Below are 19,232 nucleotides of genomic sequence, written 5' to 3' on the forward strand. Positions count from 1 at the left end.
TATAGGGGTGACCCTACTTCACGATTTTTCGATTATAGCGGCCATGTCTGGTCTACATTAACCGCGATATTTGAGGAATTACTGTAGTTCTCTGTAGCATTATGCAGTGTGATCATCAATATGTTCAAATATAGCTGAGTAAGAACCAATAAAAAAAACTGTAGGCTACATAGGCAATTAATTTTTTTGAATGAATTCATAGTAAAATAAATGCCAGTGAATGAAAAGTGAAATACAACTGAATTGTACTGGACCAATGAACCCTAATTGATGAAAAAAAGAAATATCAAGGCTATGAAAGATGTGATTGATGAAAAAAAGAAATATCAAGGCTATGAAAGATGTTACATTTTGAACATTTTTTTTATCATTATTTCTTTCGTAACACTAGAGGGAACCTGCGTTTGAATATTTGAGCCAAGAATGACTTGCTCTTAGATTGTTTCTTATTGGTCATCTATCAAGTTTATTTAATGATAGACCTTTTCTCATAATTGGTTGCATTGATATTGAACATGATTCATTTTAGCTCCCAACCGCAGAAAGCCCAGCTGTTAACCTTGAGCTGAGGAGTTACCTTTTATGGACTATAAAGCATGTTGGCGAGTTAGCATGGATGTCAAACAACAGTAACATTGCCCGAAACTACTTAAAAATGTTGCAGGGAGGAAGTAGAAGAGTGGCTTTCAACATGAATATTTCACTGTAGGAAAGCACAGGAAGGGGGTGCGCAGCTACAGGGGTGTTCAGTTAACCATGAGATTGCACACACACTCTTGCAGAAGGCATTTGGTTAATGTAATTAAGAAAACCCTATGGTGGGAGACACACAGTATTAGTGTCCAGGACATACACTTCTGTTTTGGTTTCTCCTGGCCCACGCTCACAACCACGCATTGGGACTCTATTAATCTAATTTACTAATCAGTCTTTGCGCTTCACAAGCTTTAGAGTTTGTTTAAACACTGGATATTTTGTCCGAATATGCAATAATTTAAACTGCCTGAATAACGTTAGAGCTTTGTGGTTGGGAATGTTACTGAAGACCAACTGTCTGTGCATAATAGGTAAAATGTTCGAATTAGCTGTTCAGGCTACCTCAAAGAATACTTGGCTCTCTGAGTATCAGCATCACGGCCAACATTCACTCATTTTCTGAAATTGATGGTGCTAGATGCCAATCTATTTTGAATGGAAGAGTTAGCAGTGATTATTTGCATTTTTTTTAATTACCGTCAATGGGATTTAGGAACGGGAGCTGAGACAAATGGCAGCCAATTAGTTAAAATGCATTATTGTGATAATATTTGAGGAAAAGGGGAGTTTTTGTTGTTTTTATAAAGCCACAATTTGAGCAGTAACCCAAATTTGGCTGCGATAGGCTCTAGCATCCCTTGACCCTGGCAACGATAAGCGGTGTTCAAAAAGAATGAATGGATAAATGAAATGGTAGAATACTTGAGGATTGTATTAGATAGTATTTCACCGAGAGATTATTCCAATAGCTCTGAAGAGAAACTGTTCTTTAGCCTTACATTTTAATGTTCATTTAATTAATACATTGTTTAAACATTTATTCAGTCAATCTTCTGCGTACCACTAGAGGAAGCTCGCCTACTCGTACCACAATTTGAAAATCACTGCTTTACAGTATCAAAACCTGGTGAAATTTCTGCTCAATTATTACAAACAATGACATTTTTAGGTTTTATTGAATTTCTGTACCTTTATTTGTCAACCTCGTATTTACAACACCTGCACTTAATTCTCTGTGTGCTGTATTTTGTTTCAGCACTGTGCTTATTTGTTTTCTTTCCAGCTTTCCCTTAAAGTTAATTGGTAGTGTGTTCGTTGGATGCATTTGGCTTCCTCCAGGTTTGAGTGTCAGCCAAAGAATGTTTATTTGAATGAACAATAACAGCGAATATATGTCTCTCATCACACAATTACCCCCTCCCCGCCATTGGGACTTTTCATAGTTCTAATAACTCACCAGCCCTGCTATTCTGGATAGATTAATAAACTTCTCAGTGCTGCCACGGAGGAGAAAAGAAACCTTTGCTCTGTTTAATGACAACTGTAAAGTGGAGGCAATCATGGGATGCCTCCCGTGACATTTCCCCCGGTTCCTGCTCGCTCCACTTATCTCAGACAAATGGCCGTGCCAGGCCGCTATCGAGATGAAGCGTTTTCCCCGAGTCATTACGTCTGTCACTGGGGCCATTTCCATATTGAAAAATCTAAAACAATAAATGACACCCAGGCTTTTAATAACTGCGAGGGAATCATATTTGGAAAATTGCATTGAAGCAATAACCTTTTCTCCCTGTAATTAGATGACAGAGGGGTCCCGGTTTTAATTAACTCAGCAATTTATAGTCGGGTGGCCATACCTCAGTGTGCTGATTAGTATAGGAAGGATCACAGAACAGCGTTGGCTCAATTTGAGAAGATTTGATCTAGTAATTACTGTGTTATATGGCAAAGTCCGCGTCTTGCCTCAGACTCAAGGCTGTGTGTCGATGCGGTGCTCCTTGAAGCGTGGCCCTCGCCGCCGTTACTCACGCTGCAAATATGAGGCGAGCAAGCGTCGGTCTGAATAGGTCTTCAAAGGAGGTCATCAACGGAGGACATAATGTTTCAGGAGGTGTATTAAGGTGGGATTGTCATTGTGAGCTGCCCCGTTTGTCAAGAGGTGCGGGTGTATGTGTGCATCAATTTATGTCGCCGCTTAATTGATTCCCCTGGTCACTGTATTACGCTAACATTTGCACGAGGGGCCACAACAGTCAAGGATGCTGTTTTAGTGCCGTGTTAATAAACGTGGCCATTTACTGTCAATTTATGTCCTGACAGGTCGTAATGAAGACCATGAAAAGAAGATTAGCTGGAGCTGTTGTGACGGCGGAGCGCATGGGGACGGCCGTGATGAGACTGGGGGGACCGTGCCTGTCATGTGAGCTGGCAGCCTCTGGCGTTCCCTCACCGTGATTGACGCTAAACTTCCGATTTTAGGTAGGAACTGTAAATTTCCACTATCTTTTGGGAATATGACATTCAACACACTGTAAAGAGGTGCGTGCGTCAATAGGCAAACCCAACAATCCCCCCTTGACACATCATTACTGACATCTAACAGATGCTTGCGATCTGTGTTGTTAATTTCATTTGCTTGTCCGACTAACCATAGCTGTGGATAGACTTCTTTACTTTGTTTATTATGATTTTTTTTACCACATTACATCACTGGCATCTTGTATGAAGAGTGGTGGTCCTGAAGCTGCAAAAGGCACCGCCCAATGTGTTTACACCTGGTTGTGATCAGAGTGGTAGAGAATATGTATAGCCCCCCACCCGCAGGAATTCATCCAATCTGAAATGCAAATCCCAGAGGCCTATTAGTAGAATGAGGTTAATTAATCCCAGAGGACAAACGAGTGAGCAAGGGGCTCCTCAGCCCCCAAGATCTTGCCTTCATAAAGGTCACACTTGACAGCAGAAACAGCGCATGTGTTGGCCCTCTGTGAACTTCTCATCCCTCCCCTCAAAACATGCAATTTGATCTCTTCTTTCAATCGGCGGGACCACGCCGCCCGAGAACAAGCCCACGGATGTGCTAGGACATTAAGTGCTAATACTAAACGCCTTACCCGGGGCTCTGAATCAGACCTAGATCCTGTGACAAGCTGCCCTCTGAGGCTTTAGAGTCTGGTGCTAAATGTCCCCTGCTGGCTTATTATCATTTGTGCACTAATGCTAGATTCTATCTTCAAGGGATTTGGATGGCGTCATTGTGACCTTCGATTTATGGGTCATCGTTTTGGGTAATGTTTCCTTATGCCACCGCTTGTCGTTAACTGGACTTCAATTTTTGGCCTCTAAACTCAGAAATGACGCAATTTAAAATCTAAACATCTTAAGGATTACCTTTGTATTTTCTTGTAATGTAAAGGGAGTACTAAGTATGGCAAAGATTTTAGGATGTCAATTGCAACCAAGCAAATGCACTGATAGACTCAAACAAGGGTGTGAAAGAGTATTAATGACGCAGGCAATTTTCATTCATTGGCTAAAATAGTGTCAGCATTGAAAAATGTCTGCCCCCATGTTGACCGCGGGGTTCCTTGGCCAGTCACTTCCTGGAACTACTGGCCTTTGTTAAAATTCATTCATTCATTTTACAAAACGCTCATCCTCACAACGGTCACGGGGCGTGCTGGAGCATATCGCGGCTAACTATGGACACCAGGCGGGGGACATCCTGAATTGGTGGACAGCCATTCACAGGGTACAAGGAAATGATGGACAACCATACATGCTCACACTCTCACCTAAAGGCAATTTCGACTGTTCAACCAGCCTACCCTGCATGTTTTTGGGACGTGGGAGGAAACCGGAGTACTCGGAGAAAACCCACGCAAGCCCGGGGAGAACATTCAAACTCCCCAGAGTGAGGAGCTGATCTGGGCATGGACCCTCGACTCTAGAGCTGTTGGACTATCACTGTTGAAGATGCCCTTGAGCAAGGCAGTTAACCACCCCAACTGGAAAGAGTCTGCACGTGTTACTGTTGGAGCGGTTGACTATTGTAAGGTGTCAAATTGGAGGAGGCCAAACTTTTTACAACGAAAACAAAATATTATATTTTTATGTTAGAGGCTGGTGTTAAATTCTCCCATTCCCATTGTCACAAGCGATTGATACGATCATAACTAACCACCAGCAATGGTTCTGGGAAGCGTCTGATTTGATGTAACTGTCCTCCGTCCCGTAGACTGGACGCAGAGGCGTTTTTTGGCTGGCGGACGAGCATCTCCCATGGGTTGCCACGCAGCTCCTGTCCCCCCTTTTACTCTGCAGCTGGAGCTAGCGGGGCCAGATGCTACATAGCAGTACCACCCTCTGTCGCTCCTTTCCTCTTCCAGGAGGATGGTGCCCAGAGAGGAGGATGACAAACGCCTCTGCCTCCTCTTACTGACGGATTTGGACGACCCGACTTCAGCCCCACTCTGTTCCAACCGCCAGCACAAGATGTTGACTTAATGGAAAAGGGGTTTGGCTGTTCACGGGCCCATATGCGTTTATATTGGGGAAATATGGCAGACCGGCCTGTCTGTGTATCACTGTGTGTCTCGTGTGCTCAGAAACATTAGGAGTGTGACTTGTGTGTGTTTTCACATAGCCCAGACTGCCTACATCCATCATGCCATGGTGCACTGGCAGAGAGCAGGACTCAGACAGCTTCACTAACACACGGTCAGTTAAATTGCCTGTTAAATTGTCTCGGTCTGTCGCTATCTTAGGTGTAGATAAAATCGCTGTACTTAATGGCAGAAATTGACAAGTTAATGTCAGTGAAAGACCTCAGCGAGGGTGACATTACGATAGAAAAATCCCGCAAAGTGATATACAGGACACCTAATGGCTATTTTGAAGCATAACGTTTCATTTTGTTGATCATTTCATCCTATTATATTGTAATTCTTCAAAAAGCTGAGGCTGAACCGGATCAAGGCTGAATCGCACTATATTCATCACCCGTCACTTTGCTCTGGTAATAATTAAAACAATAATTTCAGTCCAAACCGTGTGACATTTCTCCCTATGCAACCAGATGGAAAATTAAGACTCATTCTTTTAACATTACTGTTAATGGCCGGATTCCCTCTCGTGTACCAGCGGAACCACTAGCAGAACCATTCAAAGGACAGTGCCCATTGTAAGGCGTGGAGTTAGTCAGCCTCATCTTATTAAGCAAATAGAAAAGAAGTAATAAGGGAAAAAAAACAATTATTTAAGAAGTTCAATTATTATGATTATACTGTAAATATGTGTATAAATCCAATGCAGACATCTTTGTAATTAACAGAGACAACTTTCTGGGATTTTTTGTTCCTCTTTCCATATTTCCACATTTTAAGATTGATTTTGCATAACTGTAGTCCAAGATAAGATGAAGTTGAGCCGTTAATTTTGTCTTGCTGGTGGATAAAAATCTGACACAAAAAGATATTCAAGAGGATCTTGTTTGCCTAAATATGTACAAAAAATGTAGAGAAATCAAGAATTCGCCAAAATTTCTATTCGCCCCAAATGACATTTAGAGTCCTTTCCCCTCCTATATTGTAATTTATTGCCTCTATGATGTCAGGATTTTAGGTGCTATTGAAGAGACTAGAGATAAATATCAATATAGCCTTTTTATGCTTTAAGATGAAAGTGGGTGGTTCTGTGTCACAATATAAATCCACCCAATGGAAAATATTTGTTCTCTCAATGAACTTCTTATGTGGAAAGCTTTGAAGAGTTAAAAATGACCGCTAGAGGGCAGAAAAGCTCTATTGGTTGCACCAATTGCTTACAATGTGCCTGGACAATTGCTTCTCACTCATTGACGTCTGAGATGGTTTAAATCTAAATGGATCGTGGTATTTGTGTTTCATAATCTTACAACAATTAAAAATAATAATACAGTCGTCTAAATTTCACCATGATTAGGTTTTTCCACAATTACCCATGTTCAGCATTAAAATACAAATATTTAACATATCCCAGGGATTCCATTTGGTCAGGATTCCATATTTATTTGCTTCATTATAGATTATTAGTTGAACCAGTAAAAAAACTGTTTTGGCATTTGTTTCATTCAATATCAAATTCTCTGGGCTCAGTTATAGTTGGAGACAGCTCGGGAATATGTTTAGCGCATCTTTTTGTGATTTGTTGAGGTTCAAAGAAGCCAAAGTGCAAGCTCCTTGGTGAATGAGCAGGAAGGGAACTTTGCGGGGGTTTCTGGCTTAAATGTACCCCCATATGCTCAACCATCTGAAGGAAATCTTGGGAAGGCGATTGGTAAGGGCCAATGTTTTTCTTCCTTTACAGTGCATCTTTGCAGTAATGAAGTCTTAAAACTTGGCACTACACCTCAGCACTGTACTATAAAAAGGCATGCAGTGTCTCTTTTAACTAATCTTTATTTATGAAAGGGTCAGATGAAGTTTGTTTCAATTGGTAGAACTCTTAAATTCTTGTGTAGTTCTAACAAGTATAATAAGTAGTATATAAAAAAATAAATATATATCAATGGAACTTCCCTTTCATAACAGCCTGACAATGTGTTTCTGGGGGCCCCATGTCGGACCAGTGCGCAGGAATTACACTAATGCGGGATGACCGGGGTCCTTTCATGCGACAACCCCCCAACAGCTGTCCTAAAATCAATACACGTCATAGAAATATGAAAACAAACATCCATACACTGCATGGATCCACTCTCACACAATGTGCTTCAGATTGGAAATGAAGGGTTAACTCTTGAATTTGAACCTGGCAGCACTAATGCGTGGAATTTACAATTGAGGATTAGGGTCACACTGAAAAGTAAAAGTTGGAATTAAATTGTGCTGACAGTAAATATTCAAAATATGTATGTATATATATATATATATATATATATATATATATATATATATATATATATATATATATATATATATATATATATATATATTAAGGGTGAGTAAACGTTACAATTGAACTTATACAAGCTCCGATAAGTAAAGAACACTGACGGATTTTGAGAAAACTTGATGGTAAACATTTTTTTTTTAGGTTTGAGTAGATGAATTTGCAATTTACTACTAAGAAAAATGGGCGTTCTTGTTGAGCAAAGTGAGAAAATTAGAATAAAGTATGGCATGGCTTTAATTCTAAGAGGGAAACATTTGTTTTTCTGTGGTTAAAGTTTGTTTGTTAAAAAATTTAAGTATTAAGTGAAAAATGAAGAGATTGTTATGTTAAAAGTCCCAATATCTATAAAGTTTGCTTAAAAAGGATAACTTTTCCCATACATTAAAAATACATTTTTACGACAGTACAGTAGATACATTACACTATTAGTATTACGACTTTTTCTTTGTAACTTGCAACTTTCTTACGACTTTCCCCATTCCGAATTACAATTTTTTTCATACGTTTTTAATGTCACGACTTCCGTATTTGTTACAGCTCAACTATTTGTGTTAAATTGTATTTTTTTTCAAATACTTTACACTTTACGTAAGTCTCGTAATGTAACGGCTTTTCCTCATGTCACCATCTTATCCTTAGAAATGTTGGCATTTTCGCAGACACTATAACTTTTATCCTTCTAAAATAATGCCATTTTCCCTCATGCATTGATTGCTACATTATCCTTGTACCACTAAAACCTTTTCCTATATAATACAATTATATTCTTATTACCACTTTGTTGTGACTCGACAACCTTCTTCCAACTCAATTTCAGATGTGAAAGCTTTGTTAAAACTTGACTGATGGAGTTTCATGACTTTTTTGTCTACTATTTGCTACCAGTTTGCACGCCATTATATTTTTAAATTGCAACTTTTCTTATACTATTTATTGGTATAATGACTTTCTTACAACTTTTTTTCTCCAGCTGCGCTCTATGTGAAGTAGGAATTGACTTCAAGTCTTTTCTAAAGTGCATGGAGATTTTTGCCATATTATTGATAATAAAACACCACTGCATCTTCATTGAATATTCACATATGCATAAACGCCTTGGCTGTGCAATGCGGGATCTCTGTTGAGCACCAGCACATGCAAGAGAGAAGCAGTGCATCTGTTGGCTCCAATGTTAGTCTTAATTACTGGCCTTCATGTTCTCCGTGGCCCTCAACCGTCTTTAATTAAAACCTTGATTAGGGGGGAGGAGGTCCTGGGCAAGACTATTACCAGATGGGTTTCCAGCAATCATAATAAAGACTTTATCCGCTGATGTTGCCTGCATGTGTGCACCATATCAAAGCACAACGTAAAAAGGGAGGCTGTTAATTACGATGGCAATTGCTTGTCTAATTAAGCTTCGTTTGAGATTAGATTTAGAAGTATATACAGTCTCAGTGCACTTGCTATGGGCTTTACACTATATAGACTGGGCGTGTGCACAGCAGGGTGTAGATCAATAGTGATGCAATGGCCTGGAAATGTATCTTCTCAAGAGAAGTCCTTCCATAATAAGCTCCAAGTGCACATTGACGCTACATTATGTTGCCAAACATGCATTCTGGGGAAGATATTTGTCTCCCTCTTGGTGCCATTTCCCTTAAGATCACAGTTTTTTTTCCCAACTTATGTCCAATTTAACGACTCTTGTGTTGGAACCTCTGCACTTTTTCATGAATCCACTCCCACTAAAATGACGCGCAAAGCTATAATGCGCCATGACGCATCTTTCAGAACGGCATCTTTACGCTTTAAGATCGGGCGCATTAAGAATATGAATGTGGTCAAATAGGACCGGGAATGCGCAATCGCCTTTTATATTCAAACATAGACACTTGCAACTAACAATCAGTTCAATTATCCTCATGATATTTACTTCACTAGAGGCTTTGTCATCCAATGAGAAGGAGGGGGGAAGAAGTAAAAAAAAAGTGATTTCTTACTGCACTGTGTGCGTTCATTTTCCACACGGTTTGTCGTCGTTATTGCCTGATTTAGTGCGCGTTGTGTTTAGAAAGCCCCGTTTTTGCTGTGCGTATAAAGCAGCGCGCATCTATTTAGACTTATCACACAGATGTGCGCTCATGTTGTCACATTTTTTTAAAGACCGCCTGCGCGGCATCATTTGTACTTGTTTGTACCCACCAGAATGATATATGATTACCTATCTGGCAATGTAGCCCTCATTAAAAAGTATTAGGATGTATCATAGCAAAACTTGTGTTTTTCATATTCGTGCAAATCTATCGCCAAGTGTCAGTTTTTGTATAATTCATGCATGCGGTATGCTGTTAGTTTATATTTGTTTTTTTTTTCTCCCTGTTGTTTGCACAAAAATGACTAACCCAAATTGAATTCATTTCAATGGAAAAAATAGAGTCCAAGAGAAAAGGGAACAAAAACGAGTTATTCATTAGGTTCCTTAAAATAACTTTATATTAATCACATTGCGTTATAATCCCCACACACGGATCTAATAATAAAAAAACTAAAGATGAGATATTGATTGCAATTTGGTTATATTAAAGTAAGATCAATATTCAGAAAAGTTCATTTTAAAAAAGCAGATGGCAAACAGTGGCAAACAATATAAACTTACACTTCAACCTAAAATAATACAATGATTTATTTCGGTAAATTCAAACCAATCTAAAATTTCACCCACCAGAAACAAACCCAACTATGTGAAAAAAAGTTAATAAACCAAACCAATTTTCAAATTAATCCTGGCAACCAATTCAGCGTTGTTCCCTGTCTACTGCACGTTCTTGGATAGGATAGGCTCCAGCACCCCCGTAAACCCCGTGAGATTACGTGGCTTGGATAATGAATGAATAATTCTTCATTGTTATTATTATTTTTTTCATTTTAATTCTATTGAAAGCTATCTGATCTCTAGATGTTCTCTTGCAGCAAGTCACAGAAAAGCCATGCAGGTAAATGCATTCACATTACTGTGGAATGATGACTATTTTCACACCCCCTCCAATCAGGAAGAGGTGCAGAAAAAAAGCAGTAGAGTGAGATATTTACAAATGCCATCTGGTCACCTGTCACTTGCTGTGCTTGTTGAATCGTATGGAATTGAACCATGTCTTTTATTTAATCACAGTGTCCATCATAGTGTACAGTAGAGAACAGGTCATCATTTTTTCCATTCATTTCTTCTTTTAATACACGGATTGATGATATGTGCACGATAAAATGTATGAAATGATCCAATCTGTTTGTTTTCAACAGCATCGTGCAACCTGTGCCCGGGGGATCGTGCATCAGGACCACAACTATCATACCGCGTGTTGGCTATATCGCACACCATGAATTACACACAAGAATGAACAACCTCAGCTTTATTCACTAAAGTCATCCAGCTCGAGTAATGGGGGAGGCCCCTCCGTGCAGACCCAGCTCCAAGTTTCTGACAGGTAACTTACACGTGGCAAAAAAACAAATAACAACAAACAAACAAACAAAAACGGTCAAAACATTAGGTACACCTGTTTACTCTAACTAGGAGTCAATATGAAATTTCTACCTTTTCAAAATTGATGTTTGGATTGATATTGGTTGTTTTCATAATTATTAAACATGTTCATTATCTTGGTAGTAAAGCATTTGTATTGTTTAGTTGATTGACAAGTTATTAGAAAATTCCCATCGCTCTTCATGAAAATAGAAAATTGGCATGAAAGAATTGACCTCTGCACTTTTCTGATGACAAAAAAAAACCTATACTTGAATTAGTTCATCTGTTCTTTGTGGAGAAAATATGCATTAAAAAAATCATTTCTTGAACAACTTATATATGTCAGGTACACAGATGACACCATTTGATAGAATATCATAGGACATTGGAGTTGTCATTATTTACCTCTCAAGTTGGTGTCGCTAATAAGTGCAGATGGACCCTCATGTATGACGGTGCTGGGCACAGGCCAACGCCCTTTAGATGACGCGCAATTTACCTCGCCGTGCGTAATTAAGCAGACCCCAGTGTGTGTAACACTTTTATTTTTTGAAGGGCTCAATACGCTTCCATTAAACGTTATTAAAGGCCGTTGAGTGACGAGCTCCCATTTGTCTTGTCAGGACATCTGACAAGCTCGTTAGCTCCCATTTTGTCCTGTCAAGTCACGGCGCGACACGGACACTGACTTCTTCAGCCACTCGTGGCCATGGAGAAATCAGAGAGTGTGTGTCTTTGTGTGTGTGGAGGGGGGGTGGGGGCGATTCCACAGTCAAAGCAAGCTTACATGGCAGGTGTCAATCATGTTTCTTTTTTTTCTTGAAAACCAGAAATGCCAATCTTCTATTGATCTAATTAAAAGGGAAACAGATTTACTCTTTTATCTTGTATGGGAATCACAAGTGTTGCTCTTTAGAATTGTTAAAGTCATATCGGAGTCAAATGAGGAGATCTCGTTATTTTTTGGGGGGGGGGCAAGAAACAAGGAGGTGGGGTGACACTTAATGGCATCTTTCCGCTCGCTGCACTTTCAGATGCAATCGTAGATCGAAGTCAGCCTTGTCACGTTGAGCCAAAGTGAATTCCTAACATCCAGGACGTGGCTGTCTACTCTGGACAAATTGCATCCAATCACCCCGGGGGAATTCGGCTAATGTCTCCATGCAGGGCCTCGGGAGCGGGGAGGGAAAACAAATCAAACCACACACTGCAGAGCGTAGAGGGGCTTATTAAAACATTTCACACACGTGGGGGGAAAGATAGTATTTGTGTGACCGTGTGTACACAAGAGGTAATTAGGCTATACACAGTCTGGACAGTGTATCTTAAATTGAATATATTTGTGGAGGACATACTCTCATCATGCCTGTTATCTGAGAGGCAAGCGTGCAACAGGCCTTCAAAAACACAAAAATCATTTTTGGATTAAATTACAGCATTCTAATAGAACTAAATTAACAGTTTCTATTTGGCAAGTACGTATTTACTTTATTCCGAAGTTGAGTACAACCCATGTTTTTGTTATTTATATTCTTGCGTTGTTCTCAGGAATTTGTTAAAGTTCAGTTTCCAGTTTTCATAACGGCTGTTTCTGCTGGCATTCAAGAAAAGCCGATGGAGAAGCAAAACATTCTTGTTTTCATAGGTGGCACAGCGTGCTCAGGCATAAAAGATGGTGTAACTGGATTTTCATGTCAGTGCGAAGCTCGCCATACTTTTTGGAATTTGGCAGATTGTTCCGCAATGAGATTGACATATAGGCGTGGCCAGGTTGTGTAATTGACAGGACAATTTTATGAATTAAAATTGCTCCTTTTTTGCCCCACCGCAGAGTTGGTCTATATTTCAGCATAGACTGTTCGTTTTAAGCCACTTGTAAGTCTGCAATCAAGTCACAGGCATAGAGATATCGTTTGTATACTTTGCAAACGTGTGCCACAAGTGCATCGTCCATTAAGGATATGTGAAGAAGCCCGCTCATTGATGCAAGAGGATAGGTTATTCACGTCTTCAGTTCAGCAAAAAACTCTTTCACACGTACCTAAGATAGAGTTTGAATATCATTTAGTCCTTTTTTTAAAATGCTTCACTTGCTACATTAGTTTTTGAACATTAACATGCCACCGTCCCCCTCAGCACACAAACTTAGTCAAAAACATTTTATTCCATTTACAATTTCAAACTAAATACAATTTCGAGTATATCATTAAAAAATATTGCTTACCTTCCTTCTCTTGAAAAGTGGAGTCTGTTGAATTGATCAAAAATAGAACGTTAATTTGGATAGCTCAACTTGAAATGTTATGCAATGTAAAAATGTAGGGTTTGACAGACCTATTAGTGCCACTTGACTGTAAACAAAAGTTAGCCCGTCTTATTAACAATGTCTGCATACATTATGAACTCAAGATGTCATCAACACCTACAGAATTTGGGTTAACTACATCAAAGATCCACTGGTGGGGCAACAATGCACTAGGAAAACAAACAAGCAAGCAATCAGAGGGCACGTACGCTAAGGCACCATATTGTTTGTTTTTATTTGGTCCAGTGACCATCAGTTGTTTCGGAACCAGTACCAAATTAACAAAAGGTCTCAGTACCCAAGCCTACCTACAGCTCACGTCTACAAAAAAACCGTAGACACGATCTGCATGCGTTACCCTAAGAGCAGAACAATATGGAATTGAATATCTGTCCAATTCATCCTTGAGATTGTCAGTTATCTGAAGTGTCATGAGAGTTTACTGAGGTCAATCATGCATGATTTAATGTTTCAGGCATATTTTTCTAACAAATGATGGAACTTTGACTGTGAATTACTTGCAAGGAATTTTAATCTGGAGTTAACACAGACTTTTGAAAGACCATGATTTTTTTTATCATGCATTTCAAACAAAAGTAGTACTTGTGATGGTTGGACCAAAACTTTGCAGCAACCAGTTGAGTCAATATAGAGTTTTGATCAACATTTTTGAGAATCTTTCTCATTCAACTGACTTTTTTCATCATTATCGTATTAATGTAGCCATCACTGGCCATATTTAAATGCCTGTGACAAACCTAAACGTCCTCCAAGGACAGAACACAAAAGGCATCATCATGAAATTTACCTTCTGTAGTAAAGTTTTTTTTTTTATGTTTGCTTTTTTAGTGTGAATATGCGTGTTCGAGCCTGAATCTGTGGTCGTTCTATTCGTTTCAATGGATAAAGATGTCTTTTGAGCAGAGTCGCGGTAGGATGTAAAAAACAAGCAAACAAAAATGAAATCTAACTTGACGAGAGGAACCAGTGTCATGAGTGATGTAGTCAATCATGACATCGTTTGTTAAAAAGTTACGCACGCCAATTAAAAAAGCGAACGTGCAGAGTCCAAACTCATCCCTACTTCCCACGTGGTCGCCGTGGAGACGAGGTGGACATGTTGTAAAATAGATACCGTAAAGGCCCATTTCCCATAAAACAATCAATGCACGCGTGGTTTTAGTGGGGGCACTACTAAGTCAACGTGGTGACGGCCGAGGGAGAATGGCAGCGGACAGATTTGCGTTCACGCCTGATCAGGTCCTGGAGAGCGAGGGGGGGTTGCAGGGAAAGGCAGCACCTGGCTTCCACCACTGCAGCCCGTCTCTGTTTATTGACAGCCTGATAAGCAAAGGGTGGGGGGCGGGATAGGGACGGCCCGTGCGGTTTCCAGCACGGATGTCGAGCACCCTGCTGCGTTGCACGGTACCGTCGCTCCTAATGGACATCCATCCAAATAATAATGGAACAGGCGGACCAGACCTGACCGGCCCGTGCCTGTCTGCATGCTGCCCCCGGTGCCCCCGGTGCCTGTCCTCTTCCTGGGAGACGGGCGGTCGTCACGGTTGTCCATTTACACTCTGCCTTGTTCAAATTGACACAAAGCACGTCAGCTTGTGGAAGAGGCGCGCAAGGCTTTTAACCTTCCTCACTAAAAGCCAGACTCTATATTATAGGCCTGTTTTATGAAGCTGTGCGCCTAAAAGGCAAAAAGTTTATGATAAATTGACACGAACTGTCCACACCTGTTGCATGTATACTGAGCATGCGCAAACACAACAATGCGTATAAAGAAATTGAATTGTTTTACTTGATTCACAGCAATTTTATGCCTTGTGTTGTGATAAATGATTTAAATCTGGCCAAATTTTTACAAGAGATTTAAGGATGACCTGCTATTTTACATGAAATGTTGTTATTTATCAGTATTATTATTATGTTTTGAATTTTTATCCTTAACATTATCATAAAAGTGTCTTATAATTGTGATTTTTTTTAAAAACCAACATGGCTTATCTTATGGTATACATCAATTGTTGTTGTGGGGTGTTAATTTTCTATCAAAATTTCAACTTGTTCAACATTTGTCTTTTGAAACTAAAATATTAATAGTATTCAAACTTCTTCCGGCAGAGGGATTGATGCAGGGACCCGCCCACGGGCCCCACCACCTCCATGGAGCGCTTCTCCATTCTCTGAGGACGGCGTCCCGGCGGAGGTGTGACGTGAACGCATCGCTGCAGCCAATCGCAGGAGGCTTTGGCCTGATTCAGCCTGGAAAGTTGAAGCTAAGAAGCTCCCCTTTTTTTCCTCCCACCTCACCACTCACTCTCATTGACATTTCCACACTGCCACGGATCTAAAGCTTGGGCAATTTTCTTCTGCCAGAGATCTGCGGGTGAGATACACGGGGAAAAGAAGAAGTGCTTTTTTACAAGGACAGGATACCACTTGGAATCTGCTTTTCCTTGTCAACTGGTGAGTTCAAGTTTTACTTTTCACTCTTTCACTTGAGCTCATCCCCACATTCATTTATTTCATTTTTTGGACACATGGAAAGCGAGTAATTACTCTGTGGGTGCACATCTCTTCTTACGAAAAGGCATCCCCAAATGCCTGCCTTAAAAAAATCATCATGCAAATTAAAATAAACTGCTGCATCCTAAATGACACATTCACCAGGGCCAGAATGAACAGATAAAACAGGTCTATATTAGTCAGGCATAGGTCGACAAATGTCTGCAAGCACGTCCAGACAGTATTAGTGTTGAGTGTGAGAGTTTGTCAGGTTACTTCAGCGTTTTCTCCTGTCACGCGTGTGCATTGTGCATGGCGAGCGGGTGCTGTGACAACATTAAAACCACTGACTCTTCCCTGCAGAGAGCTTCTGTGAAAATATTTACATTTACTTTCCTAGTAATGAAACAATAATAAATAAATACATGATGAATGAATAATTGTAGCTGTGATAATGAGTAGAATATCAAGATACAAATGTTAACAAGAACAGAAAGTTAGCCCCAAGAAAGTCCATTTATCAGGTCACTTTTTGTCTAATATGGTTGCTAAACCCTGATTACTCATTGTTAACGAACAGATGTCCTCATTCAAGCGACATAGAACTCACAAAATGTAACGATGCCATGATTGACAGGTCATTGTGTCAAACACATACATTTAGAAAGAATTTAACAATGTGTTAAATTCATTGTAGTATTTATTAGTTCATTTTAAATTCATTATAAGATACATATAAAAATGTAAACCATATTTTATTTAATACAACAAACATTTTATAAATATCTTACATATTGGACCATATTATTGGAACATATTACATCAGAATATCATACTACAATTATTTATTTAATATACACACAAAAACATTCATTAGTTCCTCACATTCCTTTATTCTTTTTTTTTTGACACTCCTAAACAATTTTGCACATGTTTTACATCTCCCATTTAATGTTGGTAATAATTATTTACTCCCCACCCACTCCAGAAACAAAAAAATCAAAACAAAAACTATATAATTATTGCTCTTATGCTTTTCCCAATTGGAGGTGTCCCCTTCATTTTTATTTTGCTAATATATATACATATATATATATATATATATATATATATATATATATATATATATATATATATATATATATATATATATATATATATATATATATATATATATATATATATATATATATATATATATATATATATATATATATATATATATATATATATATATATTTGGTTTTCCAAAGTTTCCAGTTTGAGGTACAAAAAGCACATTACCGGTGTGGGAGGGGGGGGGGTGCTTTGGCCAGATTAGGCTTTCTTTTCAAGGCCTGACATTAGTTGCTGCTAATCCGAATTGGGCTAATTGCTTTTCCAACATCAGGCCATACGAGACCCCCTCCCCCTCTGCTCTCTATTTGCTGCCCATCAATTTACCTCAGTACATGTAGGAAATATTATGCTCCCACTGTGCAAAGCAGGCGGAGGGCCTATTGGCATGCAAGGTCTCCAGAGGCAGCGAAGAGAGGACGGAGGAGACAAGGAATTAGGATTTACAGCTTAACCAGGAGAAATCAATAACATGAGGTATTGTTTCCAAAGAAAACTACTTGACACACTCATGTGGGATTGTGTGTCTTTGTCAGGGAGGAAGGTTAATAGAGGGGTGAGTTTTTGACAGCTGCAGCCTGTGACCACTGAGCCGCAATAACACTTTGCTCAGCCAAGGTAGACTATTATTGTTTTTGGATGAGTCTCGACATTAGATGAATTACAATAGCAACTATATCGTCGTTTTGTACTGTACCATCAAATGCGACTGACTGTACTTTTACTTGCTCGGTTTTGACTGCCACTCATATATCTATTGTAGTGGCTAAATCAAAGTAGGTGAAATATGTGCATATGTAAAGTGTGCTATATGTTTAGGCTAAAATATTCCTTGTTTAACTTAATATTAAATGTCCAATGCAGAAGCACATTTTAGGGCAATCATATATTTATTATGTAATCTATTGTTAGCAACAAAAACGGTACTCATGCAATGCAAAATATTAGAAATAGATAACAACATTTTTTCCTGAATTATAGCCAGTGCATACAAATTTTACATGCTGATTTTTTTTCTTTAAAATGTTTTCTTTAAATTTCCATTTGTATAATATTCTACAAGGGCCATAACCTTATTTGTGAAATTATCTCCAGCAACCACACACACTGAAAATATTTTTTGCACCTCACTATATATTATGTATCACGCATAATGCATTATATTTTCATACATGTGCATTTCTTGGACTTGTATATGTTTGGGCCAGAATTAGCCCACGCTCCTATAGTTAGCCCACCCTTTTCGTGCCATATTAAAGGTGAAGTCCAATTATGGAGTCAAATTTCAAACAAATTCCATTGTTGACCTAATAAATTACTGGATATGAAAAAAAACATGATTCATCCTTACTCAATTTTATATGCAACTCTACCTGCTAAATCGATTTACCTCACCAAAAAGTGTCCCATTTTCTTCAAACTTAGTTAACATGAGAGGATCACTTTTTAAAAAAAAATCATTATATATTTCACGACTTTATATGTTTTCCTAAATGTAACAATTACTTGGTTACATAAAAAATAGCTTCCTCATGCCCTCTCTGTCCTTTTGAAATATGACAAAGAACACAGTGGAGCTCTCTGTGTGCGCAGGTTAACAGTAACGAACATGAGGGGTCCTAATGACTGCAAGTGAGGTGTCACTCAGTCTGTGTGTGCGTGTGTGAGTGTGTGTGAGTGTGTGTGTCCTATGCTCTTGAGCCACCAGTCCAAGTGAGGAGGAACAAGGCTGCAAAGGAAAAGAAGCACCATGAATGTGCTCGTTTAGTTTACGGCTTGTTTGATGAAGGAGAATTGGCCAAAGTGTTGTTCATCGCTGCGGGACCCTCACAGTGACAGTTTTGAGCCGCTCCTCTCAGCTCATTATCTCGCCGGCCCACTGAGGGCCCCCATTCAGGCAAACCCCTCTCTCTCTCTCTCTACCCTTCCCTCCTCTCTCTCTCCATCGCCCCCGTCTCTCTCTCTCTTCCTCTCTCACTCTACTCTCTCCTTCTCTCACTCTCTGGCAGCCTCGTTTGTCTCCTCATTGAAGGCCGAGTGTGGAATGTGATGGTTGTTAGGGAGCCCTCTTTCACTTTCAAAGTGTTTTATTGATGAGCTCTGACTTCTCCCACTTTTTTTTCACACGTCAAAGAAAGTCAAGTGTAGGCCTCCGTGACTTCATTTCATCACGGCACCCCCATTTCCAAAAAGGAGCGTTTTCTCCCTTCCCCCTCCTGCATGTTTTGCCTTTTTTTGCACCCCCTTTTTTCGGCCTGCAACTCTTCCTTTTTTTTGCAAAACACCCCCCCCCCCCCCCCCCCCCCCCCTTCAACCCTC

The 19,232-nt window shown here is 39.5% G+C and overlaps 1 protein-coding gene across 9 annotated transcripts in view; it reads left to right on the forward strand.

The window, feature by feature from the left end:
- The first annotated feature begins 2,856 nt into the window (after nucleotides 1-2,856).
- Nucleotides 2,857-19,232, forward strand: part of pax6b (paired box 6b) — a 33,869-nt gene continuing 17,493 nt past the window's right edge. For 2 of the 9 annotated variants that reach the window (XM_077624732.1, XM_077624684.1), the window contains exons 1-4: nucleotides 2,892-3,015; nucleotides 5,183-5,256; nucleotides 10,750-10,934; nucleotides 15,414-15,758. The gene's annotated coding sequence lies outside the window, so the exon portion shown is untranslated. Of the gene's footprint in view, nucleotides 3,016-5,182; nucleotides 5,257-10,749; nucleotides 10,935-15,413; nucleotides 15,759-19,232 lie in introns of all 9 variants that reach the window. The other 7 variants (XM_077624741.1, XM_077624706.1, XM_077624724.1 and 4 more) reach the window with 5 other exon arrangements.

Source organism: Stigmatopora argus, chromosome 2 (assembly GCF_051989625.1).
Source record: "Stigmatopora argus isolate UIUO_Sarg chromosome 2, RoL_Sarg_1.0, whole genome shotgun sequence".
NCBI lineage: Eukaryota > Metazoa > Chordata > Actinopteri > Syngnathiformes > Syngnathidae > Stigmatopora > Stigmatopora argus.